Source organism: Ranitomeya imitator, chromosome 9, assembly GCF_032444005.1.
Source record: "Ranitomeya imitator isolate aRanImi1 chromosome 9, aRanImi1.pri, whole genome shotgun sequence".
NCBI classification, from domain to species: domain Eukaryota; kingdom Metazoa; phylum Chordata; class Amphibia; order Anura; family Dendrobatidae; genus Ranitomeya; species Ranitomeya imitator.
The window spans coordinates 43015561-43043238 of NC_091290.1; the positions used below are offsets into that span (position 1 = coordinate 43015561).

The 27678-nt window shown below is 45.1% G+C and overlaps 1 protein-coding gene across 3 annotated transcripts in view; it reads left to right on the top strand.

The window, feature by feature from the left end:
- Positions 1-27678, top strand: part of LOC138649767 (synaptotagmin-1-like) — a 102994-nt gene that overhangs the window by 35093 nt on the left and 40223 nt on the right. For all 3 annotated transcript variants that reach the window (XM_069740430.1, XM_069740431.1, XM_069740432.1), the window contains exon 2: positions 10250-10335. The gene's annotated coding sequence lies outside the window, so the exon portion shown is untranslated. The remainder of the gene's footprint in view (positions 1-10249; positions 10336-27678) is intronic.

Genomic DNA, 27678 nt, shown 5'->3' on the forward strand with positions numbered 1-27678 from the left:
TAAGACCCAGAAAGAAATTTCTCAACAAATAGGCTGTTCCCAGAGTGCTGTATCAAGGCACCTCAATGGTAAGTCTGTTGGAAGGAAACAATGTGGCAGAAAACGCTGTACAACGAGAAGAGGAGACCGGACCCTGAGGAAGATTGTGGAGAAGGACCGATTCCAGACCTTGGGGAACCTGAGGAAGCAGTGGACTGAGTCTGGTGTGGAAACATCCAGAGCCACCGTGCACAGGCGTGTGCAGGAAATGGGCTACAGGTGCCGCATTCCCCAGGTAAAGCCACTTTTGAACCATAAACAGCGGCAGAGGCGCCTGACCTGGGCTACAGAGAAGCAGCACTGGACTGTTGCTAAGTGGTCCCAAGTACTTTTTTCTCATGAAAGCAAATTTTGCATGTCATTCGGAAATCAAGGTGCCAGAGTCTGGAGGAAGACTGGGGAGAAGGAAATGCCAAAATGCCTGAAGTCCAGTGTCAAGTACCCACAGTCAGTGATGGTGTGGGGTGCCATGTCAGCTGCTGGTGTTGGTCCACTGTGTTTCATCAAGGGCAGGGTCAATGCAGCTAGCTATCAGGAGATTTTGGAGCACTTCATGCTTCCATCGGCTGAAATGCTTTATGGAGATGAAGATTTCATTTTTCAGCACGACCTGGCACCTGCTCACAGTGCCAAAACCACTGGTAAATGGTTTACTGACCATGGTATTACTGTGCTCAATTGGCCTGCCAACTCTCCTGACCTGAACCCCATAGAGAATCTGTGGGATATTGTGAAGAGAAAGTTGAGAGACGCAAGACCCAACACTCTGGATGAGCTTAAGGCCGCTATTGAAGCATTCTGGGCCTCCATAACATCTCAGCAGTGTCACAGGCTGATTGCCTCCATGCCACGCCGCATTGAAGCAGTCATTTCTGCCAAAGGATTCCCGACCAAGTATTGAGTGCATAACTGAACATTATTATTTGTTGGTTTTTTTGTTTGTTATTAAAAAACACTTTTATTTGATTGGATGGGTGAAATATGCTAATTTATTGAGACAGGTGTTTTGGGTTATCAGGAGTTGTATGCCAAAATCATCAGTATTAAAACAATAAAAGACCTGACAAATTTCAGTTGGTGGATAATGAATCTATAATATATGAAAGTTTAATTGTAATCATTACATTATGGTAAATAATGAAATTTAACACTATATGCTAATTTTTTGAGAAGGACCTGTATCTCTGAACTTCATTGTTCGGTGTTGGCTGGTCATCCTGGAATCTTTGGTACCAGAGAGTTGGTGGCTAGATCCTTCTGGTGGCCATCTCTGTCACGGGATGTACGTACTTTTGTGCAGTCCTGTGGGATTTATGCTAGGGCTAAGCCCTGCTGTTCACGTGCCAGTGGGTTGCTTTTGCCCTTGCCGGTCCCAAAGAGGCCTTGGACACATATTTCGATGGATTTCATTTCTGACCTTCCCGTTTCTCAAAAGATGTCAGTCATTTGGGTGGTCTGTGATCGCTTTTCTAAAATGGTCCATCTGGTGCCCTTGGTTAAATTGCCTTCCTCCTCTAATTTGGTGCCTTTGTTCTTCCAGCATGTGGTTCATTTGCATGGCATTCCTGAGAATATTGTTTCTGACAGAGGTTCCCAGTTTGTTTCAAGATTTTGGCGAGCCTTTTGTGGTAGGATGGGCATTGACCTATCTTTTTCCTCGGCTTTCCATCCTCAGACTAATGGCCAGACCGAACGAACCAATCAGACCTTGGAAACATATCTGAGATGTTTTGTTTCTGCAGACCAGGATGATTGGGTGTCCTTTTTGCCGTTGGCTGAGTTCGCCCTTAATAATCGGGCCAGCTCGGCTACCTTGGTCTCTCCATTTTTCTGCAATTCTGGGTTCCATCCTCGTTTCTCTTCAGGACAGGTTGAGTCTTCGGACTGTCCTGGTGTGGATTCTGTGGTGGACAGGTTGCAGCAGATCTGGACTCAGGTAGTGGACAATTTGACCTTGTCCCAGGAGAAGGCTCAACTTTTCGCTAATCGCAGACGCCGTGTGGGTCCCCGACTTCGTGTTGGGGATCTGGTTTGGTTATCTTCTCATCATATTCCTATGAAGGTTTCCTCTCCTAAATTTAAACCTCGTTTTATTGGTCCGTATAGGATTTCTGAGATTCTCAATCCTGTGTTGCGGAGATACGTGGCACCTATGGTTCCATCTGTTGAGCCTCCTGCCCCGGTTTTGGTGGAGGGGGAATTGGAGTATATTGTGGAGAAAATTTTGGATTCTCGTGTTTCTAGACGGAAACTCCAGTATCTGGTTAAATGGAAGGGTTATGCTCAGGAAGATAATTCCTGGGTTTTTGCCTCTGATGTCCATGCTCCAGATCTTGTTTGTGCCTTTCATGTGGCTCATCCTGGTCGGCCTGGGGGCTCTGGTGAGGGTTCGGTGATCCCTCCTCAAGGGGGGGGTACTGTTGTGAATTCTGTGGCTGAATTCACTCCTGTGGTCACAAGTGGTACTGCAGCTTCTGAGCTTCCTCCCTCAGGTGTTCTGGTGAGCTCGTTGGCTGCTTTGTTATTTAACTCCGCCTGATTCTGTCTTCCTTGCTCCTTGTCAATGTTCCAGTGTTGGATCTGAGCTTCTGGATCTTTCCTGTGGCCTGCTGCTCTGCTTAGATAAGTGCTTCTTTGCTTTTGTTGCTACTTTTTCTGTCCAGCTTGTCTATTCGTTTTGCTGGAAGCTCTGAGACGCAAAGGGTGTACCGCCGTGCCGTTAGTTCGGCACGGTGGGTCTTTTTGCCCCCTTTGCGTGGTTTTTTGCTTTAGGGTTTTTTGTAGACTGCAAAGTTCTCTTTGCTATCCTCGCTCTATCTAGAATATCGGGCCTCACTTTGCTGAATCTATTTCATCCCTACGTTTGTCTTTTCATTTTGCTAACAGTCATTATATGTGGGGGGCTGCCTTTTCCTTTGGGGTATTTCTCTGAGGCAAGTCAGGCTTGTTTTTCTATCTTCAGGCTAGTCAGCTCCTCAGGCTGTGCCGAGTTGCATAGGTAGTGTCAGGCGCAATCCACAGCTGCCTTTAGTTGTGTTTAGGATAGGTTCAGGTATTGCGGTCTACAGAGATTCCACGTCTCAGAGCTCGTTCTATTGTTTTTGGATTATTATCAGATCACTGTATGTGCTCTGATTGCTGGCACACTGTGTCACTGGATTGCCTACATAACAGGTCCTCTCTCTCCAGTAGTGGGTTGAACCAGGCCAAGGCCTCACTCTCCAGGTGTGATGCCAGAAAGGCCACTTTCGCCACATCCGTAGGGTATTGATGAGGGAGAAGCCTAAAATGCAGCTGGTATTGGTTGATGAAACCCCTGCACATCTTTGGATCCCCAGAGTACCTGGTTGGTTTGCAGAGGCGAGGGGAAGACTAGACGCCTCCTACGTCACTGGGATCCAACACGGGTGCGGCAACCGGAGCAGAAGGAGATCGCTGCAGATTCGAAAGCTGCTCATCCACAGACGTCATGTAACTCAGCATCTGGGTCTGCATCCGTCCTTGTTGATCCAACTCCTGATGGAGATCTGCAAGATGAGAGGAGAAAGATGCATCCACCCCCTGAGGGGAAGCTAGACGGGCCTCAAGGGTACGCATGAACGCAACTACCTGTTCCTGGCTCTGGAGGAGACTAGCGAGCTCCCTCTGAGCATCGAACCTGGCATCAGCGGGGTCCATGGCCTGGGCAAAATCTGTCACGCCCTGCAGACGTGTCTATCAGGTGGACCAACTGGACCGCAAATACAGCGGTTACTGATACCAGGAAGGGAGAACCAGACCAGGAAAGCAAGTTCAAACGCTTTATTGTACAGTAATACAAACACTAGGGGAGACACCCCAAAGGAAGGCCACAGGGCCACAACACCAGAAAGCCTCTAAGGAGACCAAGGCTTGGAGTGACCCCTATACAGGGATTTCCCCTAGACCACCAATAGAGGGTCCGATGAGGCAGACACCTGTGTTAAACCGACCTAGGAGGTAGGAAGAAATGAATAAACAAAACAGGGCTGAATGTGGAACTTGGAAGCAGGAAGAAGACTGCAGGGAACCACACAGGATACTGGACTCCGGATGCTGTGGAGACCAGACTCGATCCTAGGGAAAAAGGAACACAGAGTAAGACAGGCAAATTGGACTGATAAGCCTAGCAGGATAAGACCTGGAGCAGGAACTTCAGGATAATAGCAGTTGCCCAGGCGGCGTCCAGGAGTGACTGAGATCCTTATATACCTCCAGCCTCCAGGTGATAGGCCGGGAGGAGGGGCAGTGAGTAGGGAGGGGCTGACCCTTTAAGAAGCCAGAGAGCTCACCTGCCCGCCCCCTATGCACTCCCTAGGAGAGGGAGAGAAAGGAGAAAGTGCAGCAGACATGGGAGCAAGGACCCAGGTAGCATGTCTGCAGGGACGGACCCCGGAGCGCCGGCAGACGACCGGAGCGTGACCCTGCTGGCTAAGGACAGGACCAGAAGAGGTAAGAGCAGGCGGGGAAGAGAAAGAAGGCGCCCCGGACTGCGAGGTGGTGACAGTTGTCAGCTGTTCCGGGACTAAGGGCTCCTTCTCTGTCCCCAACGCTAGGGGCACCCTAGCTCCCCCGTCTCCCCGGATTACTTCTGATGGTGAAGATGCCGGGGCCACATACCTTACCTTAGCTCCTGAATCCACTATCAGTCTGTACCTTTCCCCACCCAGAGAAGCAGAAATTAGTAGTAGTGCACCGTAATACACCAACCAGAATAACAAGGTAATATGAGCGGGGGGTACCGAAAAATACCAAACATACAAATATACTCACACATATAACTGAGGAATGCACCGGGGAGTGGAGGATGGGTTAAACCAAAGTAGGAGGAGAAATGGAATTATCACACACTCAAAACCTTGAAACAGTCACAGATAAATCCACCAAACGCCTTTTATAATAAACAACAACCTCCAGCCATGCAGCATAAGCTTGCACTGACAATGAGTGCTAGCCAGGACCCAGGAGAGCACATAGAAGATGGGAGAGGCTAACAGTGCACAGCTGAGAGCATTAGCTCCAGGAGCTCTCAACTGAGCAGATTAACCCCTGCATTGCCAAAGAAATTTACATAATTTATTATGAAGGTGAAGTGCTTCTAATTAGTACAGAAGTAGGAGAAATCAGACGCTGCAGTGTTCTGCCTCCTCTTTGTCGCGGTAACCCCGTGACAGATTCTTTCTTCCATTTGCATCAGTTATGCAACAGATTTGTTTTAGCTGTTTGTTCCTAAAACTGCAACAAATGGAATTTTTAAATCAAGTCTAAGTAATAACAAATATTCCTATGATAATCATCATCACATTCCAGAGATTAAACGATCATATGGGTTTTTTTGCTGTTGTATTATACTGCTGCTTTGCTGTGTAGATAAAAATTGTCTTCAGCTCTTTAAAAACAACTTTTCTAAAACATTCTGTGCAAATAATTTGGACTTGATTTGTGACAATGTGGTTTGCTATTGGGTAGCAATGATGTAGGTTGACGATGTTTGTAGTTGTTAAATACTTAAAATATATGATTATCTGTACATATGTGATCCTGAAATTTTGTTTCTTTTTTTTTTTAACACATCATGCCATCGTGAGACAATGTATTTATGGGTATTGTGAAATTATTGCAATGTTCGGTTAGCAAATTAAAGCACTTGACAGATAGCAAAAATAGCATTTGGTGGGTTTGTTGTTTTTTTTTTGCCACCTTCTCAGACGTTTCTGTAAATGGGAGGAGAATTGAAAGATGAATGTACTAAGAACACAATGAACTTCCAGAGAACTTGCATTGTTGACTTTGTGTATGTTTGAACATTGAGTAGTTCCTGCTGGTAAAAAAACCACAAAAAGAGTTTCTGATCAAACTTGTGTTGAGGTTTACGTTATGAGTAGAAATTTATGACAGAATTGAGGGAATATATTCTGAATCGTTCGCCAAATCTGGATTTGCCATATTCGTGCCGTATTGGTACCCTATTCGTGCCGAATTTATGTTTGATGATCGGTTCGAACATAATCATTCATTTCTACTCCCATTAACTCCAGTGACGTTTAGCTGTGTTTGATGAATATTGCAAAAACATATTCTCTGCAGATCATAATTGGAATTGAATTTTTCAAAATTCAATTCCAACTCTATTTATGACACCAAATCCATCAGATGAGAGATGACGCCAGCGTCTGACAGACCCCATTGACAGAGGTCTGTTGGGTTCGGTCGAGAAGAAATTAAAGCAGCATGCAGAACTATTTTTCCCGTCAAATACAGTTCCTTGAGAAAATATTCATACCCCATGCTTCATGGTACACCCACAAACTTAAATGTATTTTGTCGAGCTTGCATATAATATACCAACACAAAGTAGCAAGTATTTGTGAAGTGTAAAGGAAATGATACAAGCTTTTAAAATTAATTTAAAAATATAAATCTGAAATTTGTGACGTGCATGTGTATTCAACCCCTTGAGTCAATACTTTGTAAGCCCACCTTTTGCTGCAGTTAATGTTGCAAATCTTTTGGGGTATGTTTGTACATCAAGGAGATTACATTTTTGCCCATTCTTCTCTACATGTACGCTCTCGCTCAGTGAGATTGAATGGAGGCATCTGGGAACAGCAATATTCAAGTCTGGCCACAGATTCTCAATGGGATTTTGGACTGGACTGTGACTGGGCCATTAACACACATGAATATGCCTTCATCTAAACTATTACATTGAAGCTCTGGCAGGACATTTAAGGTACTGTCACACTAGACGATATCGCTAGCGATCCGTGACGTTGCAGCGTCCTCGCTAGCGATATCGTCCAGTGTGACAGGCAGCAGCGATCAGGCCCCTGCTGGGAGATCGCTGGTCGGGGAAGAAAGTCCAGAACTTTATTTCATCGCTGGACTCCCCGTAGACATCGCTGAATCGGCGTGTGTGACACCGATTCAGCGATGTCTTCACTGGTAACCAGGGTAAACATCGGGTAACTAAGCGCAGGGCCGCGCTTAGTAACCCAATGTTTACCCTGGTTACCAGCGTAAAAAAACAAACAGTACATACTTACATTCAGCTGTCTGTCCCTTGCCGTCTGGTTCCTGCACTGACTGCTGGTTGTAAAGTGAAAGCAGAGCACAGCCACAGCGGTGAGTCACCGCTGTGTGACTCACCGCTGTGCTGTGCTTTCACTTTCACTTTACGGCCAGCAGTCAGTGCAGGAACCAGACGGCAAGGGACAGACAGCTGAATGTAAGTATGTACTGTTTGTTTTTTTACGCTGGTAACCAGGGTAAACATCGGGTTACTAAGCGCGGCCCTGCGCTTAGTTACCCGATGTTTACCCTGGTTACCGGGGACCTCGGGATCGTTGGTCGCTGGAGAGCTGTCTGTGTGACAGCTCTCCAGAGACCAAACAGCGATGCTGCAGCGATCCGGATCGTTGTCGGTATCGCTGCAGCGTCGCTAAGTGTGACGGTACCTTTAGGCTCTTGTCCTGCTGGAATTTGAACCTATGCCTTAGTCTCAAGTCTTTTGCAGCCTCTAACAGGTTTTCCTCCAGGACTGCCCTGTATTTAGCTCCATGCATGTTCCTATCAACTCTGACCAGTTTCCCAGTCCACTCTGAGAAAAGCCTCCCCACAGCATGAAGCTGTTTGATGGTACGAATAGTGTTTTCAGGGTACCTTAAAATAAGTTTTTACTCCACACATAGCATTTTGCATTTAGCCCAAAAACGTCTTTGGTATCACCTGACCAGAGCACCTTCTTCCACATGCAAGCTGTGTCCTCTACATGGCTTTTAACAGACTGCAATCAGTACTTCTTATGGTCACTCTTCCAAAAAAGTCCAGATTTGTGGAGTGTATGACTAAGGTCACGTCCACACATTCAGGATTTGGTCAGTATTTTACATCAGTATTTGTAAGCCAAAACCACGAGTGAGAGAAAAATACAGAAGTGGTGACGTGTTTCTATTATACTTTTCCTCTGATTGTTCCTCTCCTGGTTTTGGCTTATAAATACTGATGTAAAATACTGACCACCTACTGAACATGTGAATGTGGCCTTATAGTTGTCCTGTGGACAGATTCTCCCACCTGAGCTGTGGATCTCTGCAGCTTATCCTGAGTGACCATGGGCCTCTTGGCTGCTGTTCTATTTAGAGTTCTCCTTGCTTGGCTTGTCAGTTTAGGTAGACATCCATATCTTGGTAGGTTTACAGTTGTGCCATACGCCTTCCATTTTTGGATGATGGATTGAACAGGGCTCCATGAGATCTTCAGAGCTTGGGCTATTTTTTTTATAATCTAACCTTGCTTTACTTTACTTCACAACTTTATCTCTGACCCGTCTGGTGTGTTCCTTGGTTTTCATGATGTTGATTGATCCCTAATGTTCTCAAACAAACCTCTGAGGCCTTCACAGAACAGCTTTAGTTATTCTGAGAATAAAATACACTCAGATGGACTGAATTTACTAATTATGTGACTTCTGAAGGCAATTGGTCACTCAGAATTTTATTTAGGGGTATCAGGCTACAGGATGCTGAGTACAAATGCACATCACATTTTTCAGATTTATATGTTTTAAATATTTAGAAAACCATGTATCATTTCCTATATACTTCACAAATACTAGCTACTTAATGTTGGTATATCACATAAAATGAAAATAAAATACGTTTAAATTTGTGGGAGTAAATTGAAATAATGTGAAAAGGTTCACAGGGTATGAATTCTTTTTCAATGCAGTGTATGATGGAATGTGTGCTAGAGTCTGCAAATGCAACCTCAAACTACGATGCGAACGCCTCTTTACGAAAGGGTAAAGTGGCTAAAACTTTAAAGGGATTTTCAGAATTAATTACTTATTGGATGTGCAATGTTATTCTGAGCTGAGTATCTGCTTCCAGGGCTTCTTGCTGTGGGTGGTGTTACCATTGCCATCAGCTCTCTTCTCTCTCATAGACTTTGGGGCGGATTTATTAATATGGTATTAAAAGTTGATGGGTTAGAATTAGACCACATGTGGAAAATGAGTCAGAATGGTGCATCTTTAGATCCATTTATCTAACTTTACAATGCACAGTTTTTTTGCACCAAAGTTTTTATGTAATTTGGCTCATCTTAAGTCGTGCCCCTTGAAATAATAAATATAGTGAAATTAAATTAAGAATACTGGGGTATCCTGTAAATCTGCTCCAGTGACTCTGTTTACAGCTGCCTTCCTGACTTTTCTTTTAAAATGTGTAAGAAAGTAATGTAATTAAACTTTCTGCTGCCCAACATGACAAACACGATCTATCTTGGGAGAGGGAGGGCGAAAAGACATAGAATAATGGATGCATTATGCATGTAGTTTGTGACCTCCTGTATTGCATGACAAAGATATCTGCATGAACAAGGAACTACTAGGCAGTCATAGAATCCAAAAATAACAACTTTATTGGATAAAATATATAAAACTTATTACATCAGACAGTCGGGCTCAACGGGGCCAAAAGATAGTATCCAGATAATACCCACATACAAAAAAGCCCAAGGTAATGTAGGTCCCTAGTACAAGTCATGTATAGATATATAGGTAAACCAGCAATACACTCAAATGTGGAACATGGGGATGTCTACATAGTACAAATATCACAGCACAGTAGCCTATAGAACACATCCTCTATTCCTATAATGACTTTAGATCACAAAATACCTCTCCATAGTACCTTGTCAATGAAGACGCTGACACCCAGGTACACCCTTTCACCCCGACGCGCGTTTCGGTAGTGTTACCTTCCTCAGGGGGCGCAGATATCTGCATGTACGGCCATGTTAAGTATTTGGTCAGTATTTTATATCAGTATTTGCAAGCCAAAACCAGGGGTGGGACAATCAGAGGAAAAGTATAATAGAAACACATACACCTCTCCTTATTTTGGCTTACGAATACTGAAGTAAAATACTCATCAAATACTGAACATGTAAGCCTCAGACTGGCTTACAGAGGCATCTCCGCTACAGATTGTACATTAGTAAGACCTCTTACTGCATTGAAAATGTGTATATAATTTCTGACCATTACAATACTTCTTGAAATTAACTTTGGATATTTGTCTGCTACATAAATGAGACCTGGCTGGGGAAAAAAAGGAAATTTGGAAACTCAAATGCTTACTTCTTTATTGCTGAGTTACTGATGAAAATATATTTATTTGATTTACAGGTATCAGAAATCACAACAGCATGAGAGAGAAAGAAGCTAACCTTCACTTTGGAAAAAGACCAAAATGTTTCACCTTCAAAAATTAGGTCTGTATTATTCTTTACAACTAGTTGTGAGTTATGTAGTACACCTGTCCTAGTGTAACCTGTTTTTGGAAACGAAGAATTTGGTTTTATTATGTAGCTTAGAAGCAGATTTTTCTCCAAAATCCTTATCAAAAACAGTTTAAAAAAAACACATAATAGAAAAAAAAAGGTACAGTATCATTTCCTTAATGTGGAATTTGCACCAAACTTTACAGTATAGTCAGAAAATTGCAAAAAAAAAACTTGTAGAAAGAATTCAGCTACAATAAGTGCAACAGAACTGATTAAAACACATCATAGAAACACTTGGATTTCTGATGTGGATTCTTCTGTAAAATATAAATCTGATTTTTCTGAAATAAAAAAATCTCTATAAGTATATTCTTCTGTTGGTGTTTTCAATTCTGACATGGCTTTCTTTTTTTCTTTACTTTTTATTGTTCAGTTTGGTTGGGATTTTTCTTCATCAGAATTTTTAAAACTAAATTGAAAAAAAAAATGCAATGATCGGTAATGTGATTTTCCCACTCAAATCAATAAGAAACTAATTCAAGGAGTATTTGACCTGAATCCACCACAAACTCCATATTAAAAAAATCTGTGTGAATATTTATTCAGTTGCCAATTTCGTGGCCATTTTACAGGCACAGTTTTCCCTCAATAATTGACAAGTTGCTTAGTTTTACAGCCTAAAAAAAAGAAACAGAATGTGGAAAAAAATCAATAGGAACCTCGTTCAAAGAGTAATTGAAGTAGTTTTTCGTGTGGATTTTGGAGCCGCATCTGCTTCAAAATTTATGTAAAAAACCCTCTGCTTACTATTTATGTAATTCAAAGAGAACCTGCTGCCATATTGAATGAATGGAATAGAAAACGGCAGCACTCACCGATCTTCTTAACAGGTGCCTTTATTAGTTAAAAATCTTCACGGCTCGGGGGTGAATGAACAAGAGAATGTGGGAGCAGAACGACGGCCGTTTCGCGCCAATCTGGCGCTTCAACGGGTTAAGCTGCAGCGGTGGTGCGGTCAGCTGTGCTTTTTTCTGCCATATTGAATCATTCATCTCGTTCCCTTTAAGTCATGCTCAAGGACAACATCCTAAAGGTAGATATTCAGTAAAAATAACGACGGAAGTGAATGAAAAATGCGTTTTAGGTCTGTGACGGGGCAGCTTGGAATACTTGAGGACTGTAAGGCAATGTTCACACGTGGTACAATTGCAGCTTTTTTTGCTGCATATTTTATTCAGCACATGTGGTGTGTCCCAGGAATAATTAATGAGATTTTCTGAACTCTCATGCACAGGCTGCTTTTATTATTTTTTCACGCAGATATAGAGACCTGCTGTATTTTTGCTGAAATGTGGCATGTCAATTTTGACTGTGGATTTTTTTTTTAAATTTTCTCCACTTACGAGAAATTCTGATCAAAATAATTGGTCCGTTTTTCTTGTATCTGAGAAAATCAGACTTCTGAATGAGGAGTAAAAATCTCATGGTTTCACATGAATCTCAGCGATCCATTAGGTTTATTAGCTTTTCAGTATTAAATGTTATTTACGCAACAAATCTTCCATATTGTCTTTCACAAAGCAGACATGGAATATCGGTTTCCTGGTAATATGTAGATGTTTTCTTGTACTTGCCTAAGACATAATACTTCATGCACTAAGCTGTCCTTACAAGACTGTAGACTTAGACTGTATCTACAACCTCTTTAAAACCAACACTTTGTTTAACTCCTCTGTTTAACAGCAAACATACTTGCTCTGCTCTCATGACTGATCTTTAAATCTTTGTCGTGAGCAAGTATATTATGCAGCACAAGTATTTTGATCAGAGATTGGAATATCAAGTGTGACGCCCAGGAGACCGGGATACCCAGCACCGGACCAATGGAGTCTGTCTCTTGAGGGGGATGTCACGGGTGGCTTGACCCGGTGCTGTGGCCTCAGGCAATGCACAGTGTAAGGGGTATCATGAGGGGACAGGCACTTACTTGATCAGCAGCAGGTTCTCCCAGCGGTGACGATCCCGATCCTGGATAGATGGCTATTGTCCAAATGAAAGACTGAGGCACTGAAACGTTTAACCAGTTTACTTTAACATAAAAGGATTTACAACCAGTCCTGTCACCGGAGTCTGTATGGGAACTCTGAGTTACTTTGACCCTGCCGGGGTCTTCGCCTCTTATTGTGCGCAATTTCTGTGTGGCCCTGCTGCTGTATGTGAACTGGCTGCCGGCCCAATCTGTCCCCTCCGGGTCCTGGTTCGACGGGCAACCCGAGTCCTTTTATCGGTTTACCCCCTCTGGGAGTACCGCTGAACTCTGTGTCTGTTGCTGCGTCCGGCCCTAGTGAAGCTGATATCACCTCACGTTTTTCCGGTTGCTGTATTATATATAATGAATACAGCCACGGATCCGGTATCCGTCTTTGCGCCTGTTCTGGGTAGTGATTAATGCTACCCGGTTCTCACAATGTCCTTTTTCTCTATCCCTCTTCTCCTCAGGCCGGTGATTTAGGCCTGGTAACAGTCACCGGGCTGTTAGAGATTCAATTGTATGACCTCTCACTTTCAGCTCCTTAGCCCAACTGCCATTTCTTCTCTCAGACCAGAATGGATCAAGGGGAGTCTCTGGAGCTCCCCCTTCTGGCCGGAGGTGGTAGTGCAGTCTTGCTATTTTAGTATTTGTACTTACTGTCAGTAACTATTTTTGTGGCAAATACCCCTAGGGGTGCCACATTCCCCCTTAGTTAAGAACAGTACTCCGGGACTGTGGGACAATAACATTTTGAAATAACAATTAATATGTACAGAGTCTTAAAAATGAAAAGTTACAAAAACCACTCAAGGAAACAAAAATAGAGTTCTGTAAAAAGTCACTTCAAATAGCGTCCATTAATACAGTTCTATCCTTGAAGGTATTAGGAAAGGCACTGTACTTAGTGTCCAGGAATTTAGTTCCATTTTTCCAACGGAGTTATCAATATAAAGTCTAAAGAAAGTTCAAAAAGAGCAAAAAGCAAAGTTCAAAAAGCAGTCTTTCCGGAGCTTTGATTTAGTGCCTCCGGGCTGATAAAAAGTTCAAGAATATGCAATAAGTTCATACAGACAAGTCTCTGTAGGCACTGGGCTTAAACGTTGCAGACTGATAACAATGACTATACTACATTTTCTGTTTAACTATATACGGCATAACATATATACAATTCACATTATGAGCTTTATAGTTGGTAATCTGCATACCTGGCCGGTAATTGACCCTGGGTACTACGCTGTGATCTACGTAATAGCGGTGTCTCTTCATGTGGTGTACTACTGTCTACTGCGGATGTAGTATCTGCCCGCTCTGCTAAAGATAATTCCACGACTATGGAGTTGGCAAGTCCACCGTGAATGGGATTACTCTGACCAGGAATCTGTTCTTCCTGGCCTGGAACCTCCTGTAGTACGGGGTCAGCCTCTTCCTGTCTTGGGACTTCTGGTATTGGGTTCGGTGTTGGGTAAAAGGCCACCATGGGAACCACTACTGCACCATGGTATGTTAAGAACAAAACCTCAGATACAGATACCATTGCCATACAAAACAGTCCTGTCTGGATTACCCAGGACTAAATGGGACAATCCCCCGAGATACTTCCAAATATATAGAAACCAAGAAACATGAAGTATTTAACTCATAACTTGTTTAATAAAAAATAATATATTTATTAATACACTAACAAAAACTTATAAATAATACAACATAACTCCAGACACATAAACAAAATAATAATAAACAGAGTCAATTTGAATATTGGGAAAAAGGTGCCCTAAAATCAATGCTGCATCATGGGTATAGAGACGGGGAGCAGGTAAAAAACATTATATCACATGGATACCAAACGGAGTAAGTATAGACTACCAGTACTTCCTATATCTCCAAGCACCCATAGGGTAAACAACATATTACTAGGTAAAGCAGAAATGCCCCATGGTCAAGTGACCCCAAAGTAATATCAGTACCTATATAAGGGAACTAGTCCCATATTGTATTCTTACCCCTTACTCCATCCATAGATGCCAGCATGCGCCCCTATACAATTCACATTATGAGCTTTATAGTTGGTAATCTGCATACCTGGCCGGTAATTGACCCTGGGTACTACGCTGTGATCTACGTAATAGCGGTGTCTCTTCATGTGGTGTACTACTGTCTACTGCGGATGTAGTATCTGCCCGCTCTGCTAAAGATAATTCCACGACTATGGAGTTGGCAAGTCCACCGTGAATGGGATTACTCTGACCAGGAATCTGTTCTTCCTGGCCTGGAACCTCCTGTAGTACGGGGTCAGCCTCTTCCTGTCTTGGGACTTCTGGTATTGGGTTCGGTGTTGGGTAAAAGGCCACCATGGGAACCACTACTGCACCATGGTATGTTAGTAGAGTTTTGGGAAAGTCTCCTATACAGGTGTGATACACTTCCTCTTCTTTTTCCTTTACTGGTTGAACCTGTATGGGTTGAATAACTTCTGGTTCTGGCTGGACAACGTCTGGCTCTTTCAATGCTTCCGGACATAATTTAAGATTGTCTCTTGACTAGTACAGATGTTAAGCCTCCGTTTTTGCTAATGAGACACATTTTAGGATTATCCACTCTTGTTGGTAAAACTGTGTAGGGTACGGCTTCCCACTGATTGTCCAGTTTATTGGTTCGACGATTTCTCTTGAGCACTTGGTCACCCGGTCTTAATGGGGTTGCTAGAGCATTCTGGTTGAAAGTTCGCTCTTGTCTTTCTCTAGTTTGCTGAAGGCTTCTTTCCACACTCTCTTGCACTTGGCGATACTGCTTTTGCCGTATGATATCCCATTCCTAGGAGTAAGAAGCAATGAACATGAGCTCCTGAATTTCCATCACTTTATACCTTGTAATGAGTCAACTGTAAGACAAAACCTGGAAAAACTCAACTCCGTGGAACATAAAAGTGATCTGGACTGAACTGGACTTTACATTTTATGAAAAAAGGAAGAATTGGAGGATTTAAAGGACAAAACAAGAATCTCCTGGAGGACACAGACTGGAAGCAGCCGACATCATGCATCTGACATCCTGATACCTGGACCTATAGAAGGTAGGAGAATTCTTTAACTACAACACAACCTATAGACTTGCTACAAATTAATCTTCTTAGAAACAAGGATTATAATTAACATATAACTACAAAATGGAAAACACAAATTTAGAACATGTAAGTGAACAAAGCCCAGAGCCAGAGACACAGGAATGCTGGGGGCCAGATCAGGAGATAACACAGGGGGGCAATAAATCCAAGATGGACTACGTTAGAGAGAATCCAGAGACTCTTTATGCAGATTTCACAAAGAAAGAACCAAAAAGAAAAACCAATGTATTATTCTATACAGGCCAACCCTCAGCCTGGCGCACTGCGCTGTGCAAACGATACAAACATGTATCTAAAACCAACGATAAAGGTGTCCAGCAGATTAAAATTACCAGCCAAGCAGAGGACACCAATGCGCTCACCATACTCCTATACAAAACTGGCACAGTCATGGCGCAGGGGACGGAGGAGATTCTGCAGCAATTTGAAAATTGTTTCTCCGATATCAAAGAGCAGGCACAAACCTATAAAGGACTACAAGCCCCAGCAGCTACCTCTAATGCTCACATAGGGATTCCCAGACAGAGCCGCCTAACCCCTGACACTTCACACCTCTCGCCCGATAACATCAGAGACTTCTTATCTCAACTAGAAAGAGACTTGGTCCAACTGAAATTAGCATGTGAAAGAAACTCACAAAGCAACGCAAATTACCAAGCAGCAAATGACACAGCCACACAGAAAATAAGGGAGGAAATATGTGAAATGAAGTGTAAATACAAGGCAGCACTACAGGAAATGGGGGAACTGAAAAAAGACAATGATCAACTCCGAAAGGAGATTAGAGAATTAAAAGCCCATAGCCCTGGTCATCTGAACCAGCAGGGGGCAACGAAAACAAGCCAGAGAGCAGACAACATGGCCACCACTGAACAGAATGTAGAGACACCAAACAGCATTAAAATAATAACCAACAATATGATGGAAGAGAGAAAAGAACCAGCCACCAGCAAAGCCAGCACCACAGACCCCCATCAGCAGCACCGTAGCCCACCCAAGACATCACAAAGTCCTGATACTGTCCTAATAATGGACTCAAATCCTGAAACCAGAGAGATGGAAGAGAGAACAGAACCAGCCACCAGCAAAGCCAGCACCACAGACCCTCGTCAGCAGCACCGTAGCCCACCCAAGACATCACAAAGTCCTGATACTGTCCTAATAATGGACTCAAATCCTGAAACCAGAGAGATGGAAGAGAGAACAGAACCAGCCACCAGCAAAGCCAGCACCACAGACCCTCGTCAGCAGCACCGTAGCCCACCCAAGACATCACAAAGTCCTGATATTGTCCTAATAATGGACTCAAATGGGAAGTACCTAAATACACAGCGGCTATTCCCAGGAAAACAGGTCCGTACAATCCGCTGTGCAAGTATTGAACAGGTGACAGAGGTCATCAGTAGACCACGGTTTACCAACCCAAAGCACATTATTATACACACGGGTACAAACAATCGGCCAGACCAGCAGATCGCAGAACAACTGATCAACCTGGCAAAGATGGCAAAACTAAAATTCCGGGACAGTAAAATCATTCTGTCATCGCTGCTTCCAAGAAAGGACATACCCAGGCAAACCACCCAAGCCATCAATGCAGAACTGACTGAAAAGATCAAGACTGTGCCAAACGTGACCCTGGCACAACACCTCTCCATAAACAACAGTCACCTGCACGATGATAAACACCTCAACAAACAAGGGGTCAGCCTCCTGGCCAAAGAGCTGAAGGACATCGTGCTAAACAGAGACCCCGGGCCTGGATTCAACAGTGGCCATAATCACACTGAAAGACCCCCGAGAACGATAAAGCAGAAAACCCCAAGGCTACCTCCTGAAGCTGGAAACAAAGCTCTTCACCCAGTGTCAGACCATCGGAGGTGGAGACCTCCACCGAGGAGACCACCAAGCCCACACAGATACATGCAGAGCAGAGATAGGAATGAGATAATAAACCTGCTCAATGCACTGCGCAGAATAATAATGTGACTGGATGGAACCAAGCACTTCTATAAAACTGTCAGAAATCCAGTTTGTCCCACACAGCCATACTCATTACAAGGTATATACACACAAACCACACAGAAGAATGTCTTCACTTACAATCAGCAGCTGGAATATCCAGGGTCTCAACGCCTCAACCTTTGGATCTAAAGCAAAGGACTCTGATTTTATACAAAGTATGAAAAATATAGACATTCAGATCCTCCTGGAAACATGGACCAGAGCCGAAAACGAATCCCTGGTGCCTATTGGATACAAGGAATTCTTGGTCCATGCCCAGAAAAATAAAAACATCAAACAGGGCCGGGGCTCAGGAGGAGTAGCGATCTGGTATAAAGAGGAGCTCCACCAGTACATCAAACCGGTGAAGAAAGGAGACAGCCACATATGGATCAGAATCAGCAGCTCCATCCTCACCTGCCAGTCTGATGTCCACCTCTGTGCCACCTATATACCACCGCCAGAGTCCCCCTACTTCAATCCAGACTGCTTCTAGATCTTACAAAGAGAAGCCGCCCATTATCAGGCCCTGGGCAAAGTTCTCATCTTTGGAGACCTCAATGCAAGAACAGGGAGAGAGAGAGACTTCCTGACCACGGATGGAAACATCTACATACTTGGAGCAGAGAATGACGGCCAAGACCCTGTACACACTGAGAGAAACAGCTATGACAGTACAGTCAACAAAAGTGGCAGAAAGCTCCTGAACGTATGTAAAAGTTTAGGACTTCATATCCTTAATGGACGAAGCAAGGGTGACTCCTTAGGAAGGTATACACTAAATTCCCATGTAGGGAGGAGTGTAGTTGATTACGCCATTACAGACCTGAACCTGGCAGATGTCAGCGCCTTCATAGTCACCCCACAAACGCACCTGTCAGACCACAGCCAACTTCTTCTGTACATGAAATCTACAGAGAAACCATCCACTCAGAAGCCACAGCAGAGCGGCCTCTTCACCCGGCCTCCATCCTATAAATGGTCCAAAATGTCGGCACCAAGATATAAAGAAGCTTCCAGCAGACCTGAAATACAGCGGATGCTCCACCACTTCTACAACCTTGAGTACATGCCAAACCCAGAGGGAGTGAACCAAGCAGCAAAGGACCTCAACAATATATTCTACGCAATGGCCAGACTGTCTGACCTTAAAAAAGTCGACTACAAGAGACCAAAAGAAACACAGGTCAATGGCTGGTTTGACAGAGAATGTAAAGCTGTACGGAAGACCCTGAGAACAGCCTCCAACAAGAAACACAGAGACCCCAACCACCTGGGTCTGAGGGAAGCCTATGACTCCATACAAAAGCAGTACAAAACCATCCTCAGGAGGAAGAAGCAGAGTTACATCTCTACCAAGCTCAATCAACTCCAAGACGCTCTCCAAGACAACTCCTTCTGGGAACTATGGAACCACATGGGCACCAAAGACAAGAAAAACAACAACCATATCCAAAATGGCAACCTCTGGCTCCAATACTTCAGAGACCTCTATAAAGACATTCCAAAGGAAGGACTAAGCCAAGAACAGGAAAACATAATGGCGAAACTAAAAGCAATGGAGGAAAAAATCAAAAACTTCCAAAACCCGGTGGATACACCTATAACACTACAGGAAGTAACCGAGAGACTCTCCTCCATAAGATGTAGAAAAGCCGGTGGCCTAGATGGAATCCTACCAGAAATGCTGAAGTACAGCCCACCAGAAATACAGGCTGCAATGGTTAAACTCTTCAATATTGTACTGAGTGCCGGCTACTTCCCTCGTACCTGGAACCAAGGCCTCATCACACCCATCCACAAGAGTGGGGACAGGTATGACCCAGCTAACTACAGAGGCATATGCGTCAGCAGCAACCTGGGAAAACTGTTCAACAGTATCCTGAACAAGAGGATCCTCACCTTCCTCACCGAGCACAACGTCCTCAACAAGAGCCAAGCAGGGTTCATGCCGAACCACCGCACCACTGACCACATCTATACTCTGCACAGCCTCATTCAGAGACACGTCTACAATACAAAGAACGGGAAGATATACGCCTGCTTTGTGGACTTTAAAAAGGCTTTTGATTCAGTGTGGCACCCGGGCTTATTCCTGAAACTGCTGGAGAGTGGAATAGGAGGAAAGACCTACGATGTCATCAAAAGCTCCTACACCGAGAACAGCTGCAGCGTGAGTGTGAGCGGCAAAAGAACGGCTTTTTTCCAGCAGAGCCGCGGAGTAAGACAAGGCTGCAGCCTAAGCCCAACGCTCTTCAACATCTACATCAACGAGCTGGCTACCGCCCTGGAATCCTCCTCAGCACCAGGTCTCACCCTCCACGACGCCCAGGTGAAATTCCTGCTGTATGCAGATGACCTGCTGCTGCTGTCACCAACCGAGAAAGGCCTCCAGGACAACCTGAAAATCCTAGAGAAATTCAGCTCCACCTGGGCCCTACCGGTCAACCTAAAGAAAACCAACACCATGGTGTTCCAGAGGAGAAAGAGAAGATCAGACCAACACCCATCATTTATCCTCAACAACTGCGACCTCACAGGAACGGACAAATATACCTACCTGGGCCTAGAGATTCACCGGTCAGGGAACTTCAAACAAGCCATAGAGACCCTGAAAGACAAGGCCTGCAAAACCTTCTATGCCATCCGAAGGACACTCTACCATCTGAAGCCACCAGTGAGGGTCTGGCTAAAAATCTTCGACTCCATCATCGCCCCAATCCTCCTGTATGGCAGCGAAGTCTGGGGTCCTCACACCTACCCAGACTGGTCAAAGTGGGACTCCAGTCCAACAGAAATATTCCACCTGGAATTCTGCAAGCACCTTCTCCAGGTCCATCGGAGCACCTCCAACAGTGCTTGTCGGGCCGAGCTGGGCAGATTCCCTCTACACCTAACAGTTCTAAAGAGGGCGCTGTCATTCCGGGCTCACCTGCATAGGAGCAATCCAAGCTCCCACCACCATAAAGCCCTGATACATGAAGGTGAAACAGAAAAACCAGAACCCCCGGAACAGCCCAGCCAAACCCAACCGGAGCAGAACACCAATCACAACAACCTGACAAAAGCCGGAATTAGGAAGATGGCAGATGAAGGCCAGGAGAGGTATGTCAGTGACTGGAAGAATGATATCATCAGCTCACAGAAACTGACCATGTACCGGAGCCTACAGAGAGACTACAGACTGGCCCCCTATCTGGAGAAACTCCCGGACCCCAGAGACCGCCAGATCCTGAGCCGATATAGACTCAGTGCCCACAGTCTGGCCATCGAATGTGGCCGACACAGGCAGAGCTACAAGCCCAGGGAGGAAAGACTGTGCCAACACTGTGACCAGGAGGCCATAGAGGACGAAACCCACTTCCTGCTACACTGCTCCAAATACTCAGCAGTGAGGGACACTCACTTCAGGAGACTCTCACATCTCTTCCCAGACTTCATCACCATGAAGGAGGAAGAGAAAACCTATATCTTGCTGGGAGAAGAAGAGAGAGCGGTGGAGATAGCAGCGCGGTATGTGAGCGAATGTCATAGACTACGAGAAAGAGAACTATGATGCCATGGACTATAGCCCCCAACCTGGACCTGCCCCATCCACCTCCCCTATGCCATGGACTATAGCCCCCACCCTGGATCTGCCCCATCCATCTCCCCTATGCCATGGACTATAGCCCCCACCCTGGATCTGCCCCATCCACCTCCCCCCACAGCTCCTACCCAACATCCCCTCAGTCCCTATCCCTATTGCCTCTATACACTTGCTTTGGCAAAACTGATGTGTATTTGGTCCTGCCAATAAAGCTTCTTTGAATCTTGAATCTTGAATCTATCCCAATTGGAGTCTTGAACTTCTGCGTCTGGTTTCAGAATTCCTATTTCTAGATCGATTGGTAATTGGCCGGGTCTTGCACGCATAAGGTAAGCTGGGGTGCAGTTGGTGGAGCTCACCGGGACATGATTATACAGATCCACCAAGTCAGGCAATTTCTCTGGCCATTGATTCCTTTCTGTCTCAGGTAAAGTCTTTAGTAGGTCTATTACAATATGGTTCATCTTCTCGCATAAGCCGTTTGTTTGTGGATGATAGGCCGTCGTCCGGATCTTTTTGCAACCATACATATTACAGAATTCTCTGAAGATCTCTGATTCAAAGGCTGTACCTTGGTCGGTGAGAACCTGTTCCGGATATCCATGGGGTCTACAAAAGTACGTTTGGAACGCTTTGGCTGCTGTTTTTGCTGTCAGATCTTTTACGGGTACTACTACTAAGAAGCGTGAATAATGGTCCACGATGGTCAAGGCATAGACATAGCCGGACCGGCTTGGTGTCAACTTCACATGGTCCATGGCTACAAGTTCAAGTGGTTGTTTGGTGATTATGGGCTGCAGTGGTGCTCTTTGGTTCTTTTGATCGTTTCTTCTGAGGTTGCACGGGCCACAATTTCTGCACCACTGTTCGATTGATTTTCTCATCCCGACCCAATAAAATCTTTCTCTTAGAAGTACTTCTAACTTTTTCCAACCGAAGTGACCAGCACCATTATGGTAAGCTTCGAGGACCATCTTCACATCTTGTTTAGGCACAATAATCTGCCAAACCAATTCATGTGTTTTCGGATTGGTGTATCTTCTACAGAGCTTCCCTTGATACAGGAACATTTTGCCTCTCTCTTTCCAGAGTTGATGCGTCTCTTCTGGGGCATCCTCATCGGGATATGCACTTTGCTCAGTCAACAGTCCTTTCACCAACTTCACAGCCGGATTGCTGTCTTGGGTGTCAGCCCATCTATGGTGTGCTAACGGATTAAAATTCACCTCTTGTTGTTTCTGATAGGTACTTGACTGATGATGTTTTGCCTTGGGACGATGGAAGGCTGGTAGTTCAATTTCTTCAAGCTCTCCCGTTTCCTCTTCTACATCTCTCAAGTGTGGCATCCGGGATAGGGCATCGGCATTTCCATCCTTGCGACCTGCTCGATACTTGATTATGAAGTTGTAATTAGATAACCGGGCTATCCATCGCTGTTCTAACGCACCTAATTTAGCTGTGTCCAGGTGGGTCAACGGATTGTTGTCAGTATAGACAATAAATTCTGCAGCGGCCAGATAGTGTTTGAAACGCTCCGTCACAGCCCAAACTACTGCCAGTAGTTCCAATTTGAAGGAGCTGTAATTTTCTGAATTTCTTTCAGTAGGCCGGAGCTTTCTACTTGCAAAGGCGATGACTTTCTCCCGACCTTCTTGCTTTTGTGACAGCACCGCTCCTAGTCCCACATTACTGGCATCGGTGTAGAGGATGAAAGGTTTATGGTAATCTGGGTATGCCAGAACCTCTTCTCCGGTTAGTGCCTTCTTTAGTTGTTCAAAGGAGTCTTCCCTTTCGTCGTTCCACTGAAAAGGAGGGTTTCGGTTTGAAGGTTTCTTCGTCTGCCCTACCAAGGTGTCTTGCAAGGGTGCTGCCAACTTGGTAAATCCTTTTATAAATCTGCGATAGTAACCCACCAATCCCAGGAATTGTCTCACTTCTTTTGCGCTGGTAGGTCTTGGCCAATCCCTTATGGCGCTTATTTTCTCGGGATCTGGTGCTACTCCCTCCGAACTCACGATGTGTCCCAGGTACTGTACCTTTGGCTTGAGAAGGTGACATTTGGATGGCTTGACTTTCATGCCATACCTGGATAAGGCTTCGAACACTTCTGCCAGGTCTATTAAGTGTTGTTCGTAAGTCTTTGAGTAGACGATCACATCATCTAGGTACAGGAGGACGGTCTCGAAGTTCTTGTGTCCGAGGCAGCATTCCATCAGCCGCTGGAAGGTACCGGATGCGTTGCAGAGTCCGAACGGCATGCGATTAAATTCACATAGACCCATTGGTGTGGTGAATGCCGTCTTTTCCTTATCTCTCTCAGCCACAGGGACTTGCCAATACCCGCTTGTTAAGTCTAAGGTGGAAAAATAATTAGCAGATTTCAAAGCAGTTAAGGACTCTTCTATCCTAGGCAAGGGGTAGGCGTCTTTATGGGTGATGTTATTAATCTTCCGGTAGTCTACGCACATTCTCATGGTTCCGTCCTTTTTTTTGACAATCACTAGAGGGGCCGCCCAGGGGCTACAGCTGTCTCTTATTACCCCGGCCTGTTTCATTTCCCTCAGCATATCTTTTGCACATTGATAGTGAGCGGGCGGTATGGGTCTATATCTTTCTTTTATTGGGGGATGGTCACCTGTGGGGATTGTGTGTTCTACCCCTTCTATCCGTCCGAAGTCCAATGGGTGTTTACTGAAGACTTGTTCATATTCCGTCACTAGCCTATACACCCCTTGTTTTTGATGGGTAGGTGTTGAATTTATGCCCACGTGTAGCTGTTGGCACCAATCCTCCATTTCTCCATCTGAGCCACTGCCTTCCACCTGACAGGTTGGTTCTAAGGGCTCAATGGTTGTGATGGCATTGTTGTCAACAGTATATAGCTTTGCCATTGTAGCATACCTTGGCAAAGTGACCTCTTCCTCTCCACAGTTCAAAAGTCGTACCGGCACTCGTCCCCGGTGTACCTCGACTATCCCTCGTGCTGTGAGTATAGTGGGCCTGCTGTCGGTGTACACTGGTTCTATTAAGGCTTGATAATCTTGTCCCTTAGTACCAATGGCTGCTCTACACCATACCAGCATTTCTGTTTTTGGTGGGATTACAATAGACGTTGGATCACTTACCCTCACACTGCCGATTTCTCCACCTGCAACTTCTACCTGTTGCCTTAACATCAATACTTTTATTTCCCTCCGGAGAACTCTCTGCTGGCAGGATTGGGCAGTTTCAGCAATTTGCTGTAAGACAGAAATGACTTCGGAAAAGCAGTTCTCTAACACATTCATTCCTATCAATACAGTTGGTTCACAGTTCCGCCGGTCAACATCAACAACAATTATACCCTGTTTCTTCAGTTCTACTTTACCAATCTTTATGGTCATCTCCCTGAATCCTAGTTTTGGTACCAACTTACCATTACTGGCCCATATATCTAGTTCAACATCAGAGGGCCCTTTATCAATATCTGCATCAGCCCAGTACCTCTTATAAAGGATATACGGTATAGATGAAATCTGGGAACCTGTGTCCAGCAAAGCGTTGAGGGGAATTCCGTCCAGCACGATCGGGATAATGGGTCGTCCTCCGATGTACCTGTCGTGCCAGGGTGTTGGGCCTTGAAAGTTCATTCCTGCGAAGCGGCCCGCATTCCCAGGGGATTCCCGTTTAAATCACAATCTCGTGCAAAGTGGCCTGGCTGCTGGCAACGGCGGCAAATGGGCTGTCCATCCGGTTGGTAGCGGTCGCGGGGTCGTCCTCTCCATGTCGGGTATCTCCGGGGTCTCATCCATGGAACATCCTCTCTACAGTTTGCCAACTCCATCTTGTGTCCTCTCATCTCCTGCATGGTTTTAGCCATTGAAGCAACAACATCAGCTAAAGAGTCAAGCTTTTGTTGAAGAGCCTCATTAGTACTGGGCCCCAGGGGCTTAGCAATGGCCCCAGACATAGCTGATGTCACTGGCACTCCCTGTTGTTGAGGTGCCTCTGCCATGGGTTGCGCAGGATCCTGATCCCGAGGTGCCTCTGCCAGCTGGAGACGTATAGCGCTCTCCTTTAATTGGGCAAATGTCAATTCAGGGTTCTTAAAAACAAGCATGCTCACATGCCCCCGGTGAGAAGGGGTGTAGAGTCCCTCAATAAATTGATCTCTTAGCAGTTTATCCGCTCCGGTGTTAAAAATGGGTTCAGCCAGTGTAAGTGATTTAAGGGCTTCCTGCAGGTTTAAGGCAAAGTCTCTCACGCCCTCATTAGCTTTTTGTTTGCAATTAAAGAATCGTATTTTAGCTTTGCTGCTGGCCGTGGTTTCAAATGTAGCTTTTAATCCAGCAAATATGCGTTCAACAGTGCCTTTTAGATCAGCTGCCCATGCTGTGACTTCTCGCTTAGCATGGCCACTTAACTGCATCATCAGGAGACTAACACGCTGAACTTCACCCACAGGGAACATGTCAAAATGGGCCAGCATCTTTTCTCTGAAATCGTCAAGGGTATTAGGCTTACCTTCATACATTGGAAGCCATGGGCCACCTGGGGTATATGGCATCAGCACCGGCATGATGGGCGCCACTCCTTGCACCGCTGCGCTGCCGGACTCTCTATTGACACTCTGTCTTTCAGCTGCATTAGCGTTGCCGGGTGCTGCGGCGTCTCCGTGCTGCGACATACTGTGCCCCCTTAGTTAATCTGGACCCTTCCGGTCCTCCGCTTCCGTCGGGATAGTGTAGATTCGTTCCGCTGTGCAGCAGGATCGATTTTCCCCTTGCTCTGATGTCAGAGCGCTCAGCTTGGTGCCGCCCACAATGACACGCCCCCTGCTGCTCCCACCCACCGCGCTCTGTAATGGCGGATTCTGAAGTTTTTCAGTTAGACTGGGGCTCAGGTGATGGCGTAGCTCAATTAACAGTCTCGTGCCTAACGGTTATGAAGTGATTACCTCAGGGGATGGCGGCCATCTTTACTCCATTATAACCAATGGGGAAAAGTCACTTTCAATAGTTTTCAATGGGGAATGGATTTTTCTTTAATAAAGTCAATTTTCAAGATTTTTCATCCCAGTTTTCACAGTTTTGGGCTCCAATCACGGCACACAATACCCGGTATACGGGCTGGCTAGATCCTGTTCGTGACGCCAATTGTGACGCCCAGGAGACTGGGATACCCAGCACCGGACCAATGGAGTCTGTCTCTTGAGGGGGATGTCACGGGTGGCTTGACCCGGTGCTGTGGCCTCAGGCAATGCACAGTGTAAGGGGTATCATGAGGGGACAGGCACTTACTTGATCAGCAGCAGGTTCTCCCAGCGGTGACGATCCCGATCCTGGATAGATGGCTATTGTCCAAATGAAAGACTGAGGCACTGAAACGTTTAACCAGTTTACTTTAACATAAAAGGATTTACAACCAGTCCTGCCACCGGAGTCTGTATGGGAACTCTGAGTTACTTTGACCCTGCCGGGGTCTTCGCCTCTTATTGTGCGCAATTTCTGTGTGGCCCTGCTGCTGTATGTGAACTGGCTGCCGGCCCAATCTGTCCCCTCCGGGTCCTGGTTCGACGGGCAACCCGAGTCCTTTTATCGGTTTACCCCCTCTGGGAGTACCGCTGAACTCTGTGTCTGTTGCTGCATCCGACCCTAGTGAAGCTGATATCACCTCACGTTTTTCCGGTTGCTGTATTATATATAATGAATACAGCCACGGATCCAGTATCCGTCTTTGCGCCTGTTCTGGGTAGTGATTAATGCTACCCGGTTCTCACAATGTCCTTTTTCTCTATCCCTCTTCTCCTCAGGCCGGTGATTTAGGCCTGGTAACAGTCACCGGGCTGTTAGAGATTCAATTGTATGACCTCTCACTTTCAGCTCCTTAGCCCAACTGCCATTTCTTCTCTCAGACCAGAATGGATCAAGGGGAGTCTCTGGAGCTCCCCCTTCTGGCCGGAGGTGGTAGTGCAGTCTTGCTATTTTAGTATTTGTACTTACTGTCAGTAACTATTTTTGTGGCAAATACCCCTAGGGGTGCCACACAAGCATAGCTATCATTTGACTCAAACCAGAGTGTGATTTTGCTGCTCTTATTCACCATAAGTGCTTTTGGCGAAAATATCTGTCTAATTTGTTCAGAAACAGCCTAGATTCTGGTGCTCTGTACTTTGCCTACCTTGCCTACCACTCTATTTCATTGGTTGGTTTTTCTTCAACAGCATTTTGCCAGCATTATAAGAGCTGGAACTTCCTTTCCCCTAATTTTTTATATTGGAGTGATCCTTTCGTTTTCCATTAGCATGTCTTTCCTGAAATGAAAGGCCACCTCTCTTATGCCTGTATGGTTTCCCTTCTTGATTTACCGCATGATGTTTACAAAATAATTGACTGTTCTTTTAAAGGAATAGTTAATCTGTCTTGTTAAGACTGGATTGATGATCCAGTTAAATTATCTGTCTTGTTAAAAAACTGACAACGCAAGCCATGAGAATAAAAGAAGATATAGTCACCCGGTAAATCTGTCCACTCTAGTCCTATGACAGACCAGAAATGATGATATCCGATCACCAATCCCCTGATCCTGCAGTTAATCGGTGGCTGC